Here is a 2,171-nt window from a genome sequence, read left to right on the forward strand (position 1 = left end):
GGCTGAGCATCAGAGGATAGCTGAGTTAATACAGCCCCTTCCTATTTCTGAGTGGAAGTGGGAACATATTACGATGGACTTTGTCACAGCTTTGCCGAGGAACCAGAAGGGAAACAATGCCGTATGGGTAGTAGTAGACCAACTCACAAAGTCAGCTCGCTTCATACCATTTTGAGTTGGACAAACGACGGAGAGTTTAGCAGAGTTGTACATGAGGGAGATAGTACGCTTGCATGGGGTACCAGTTAGCATTGTTTCTGATCGAGACACCCGATTTTTATCACATTTTTGGAGAAGCTTGCAGCAGTGTCTTGGGACTAGACTACGTTACAGCATGGCTTATCACCTTATCACATTTTTGGAGAAGCTTGCAGCAGTGTCTTGGGACTAGACTACGTTACAGCATGGCTTATCACCCTCAGACAGATGGACAATCAGAGAGGACCATACAGATTCTGGAGGACATGTTGTGGGCATGCATGCTAGATTTCAAGGGCTCTTGGGAAGACCACTTACACTTGGTGCAGTTTTCTTATAATAACATTTATCAGGCCAGCATCCAGATGGCACCTTATGAGGCATTATATGGGAGAAAATGTAGATCCCCTACCTATTAGGATGACATGGGGGAGCGGCGTCTGCTAGGTCCTGAGATGATAGTGCAGACAATAGACAAGATAAAGGCAATACGGGAGCGCCTTAAGTCAGCTCAAGATAGGCAGAAGAGTTGGGCTGATGCTAAGAGGAGACCTCTACAGTTTCAGGTTGGAGAGCATGTTTTCTTAAGGATATCCCCAACCAGAGGAGTTATCAGATTTGGTAGCCGCGGGAAGCTTAGTCCACGTTTCATTGGTCCTTTTGAGATATTGGAGAGAGTAGGAGAGGTGACATACCGGCTAGCTTTACCTCCGTCGTTGGAGGGAGTGCATAATATGTTCCACGTATCACAGCTTCGACGATATGTACGAGATGAGACTCACATCCTAGACATTGCAGAGCTTCAGATTGGGACGCACTTATCATATGAGGAGCGACCTATGAAGATTTTGGACAGACAGGAGAGGGTCCTCAAGAACAGAACTATTCCGCTTGTATTAGTATCGTGGGTACATCATGGGCCTGGTGAGGCGACTTGGGAGCGAGAGGACGATATTCGTCAACGCTATCCACATCACTTTGTCACAGGTGACTTTTAGTTCTTATTATGGTCGAATAAATTTCGAGGACGAAATTTTCTTTTTCTTAAGTGGGTAGGATGTAATAATCCAATTTTTCTTATACTAATCAATTATATAGCAGGCCCATCTGTTTTTGAATTAAAAAAAAAAAAAAAAAAAAACTATGTAAGGCCCATGAGTGTTTTGAAGGCCCAACTCTATCTTTTCCTTTGATTTTTGTTTCTTCTTTCACGAGAAAGAATTTGAGGGAAAGAATTTTTTTTTTTGAAAAAAATCTTCCCACTAAGTCAACTATCTCCCTAAAATCCCTCTCCTTTATTATCTCCCACAAATCACTCACTTTGTCCCCTAATTTCTTTTTAGGGGCTGTTTTGTTCGCTATTATAAGGGGTGGAAAACTCAGAAAACCCCTCCACGTCAGATTTTTAGCCCTCCACGTCAGCTTTTTTGTTTCCGTCCATCTCTTTGTGCCGCTTTGGTTCGCTCGAATGGAAGAGGGAAAACTCTGCTGAAATCGCCGCCAACTAAGATTTTTTTTTCCTCTCCAATTTCCTTCCCCAACCAAGTGAAATTGATGAAAACTCTGCCACGTCAGATTTTTTCCTTCTCTGCTTTGTTTACAAAAGTTTTTCTTTTTTTTTCTATGCGAACCAAACACAAGAAAAGTAAATACATTGGTTTCCCACCATTTTTTATGTGCGGACCAAAGCAAAACAATCTATTTCTTGGAACAATTTGAAAAACTCAAAACTTGTGTTTCTTTACATGGAATTGCATTTCTCTATATCAAGGAAACGAACCAAACTTGTGTTTCTTTACATGGAATTGCATTTCTCTATATCAAGGAAACGAACCAAACAGCCCCTTATTATCTCCCACAAATCACTCACTTTGTCCCCATTTCTCTATATCAAGGAAACGAACCAAACAGCCCCTTATTATCTCCCACAAATCACTCACTTTGTCCCTTAATTTCTTTTTATTCTTTCCCAC

The sequence above is a fragment of the Asparagus officinalis genome, chromosome 8 (assembly GCF_001876935.1).
Source record: "Asparagus officinalis chromosome 8, Aspof.V1, whole genome shotgun sequence".
Taxonomy (NCBI): Eukaryota; Viridiplantae; Streptophyta; class Magnoliopsida; order Asparagales; family Asparagaceae; genus Asparagus; species Asparagus officinalis.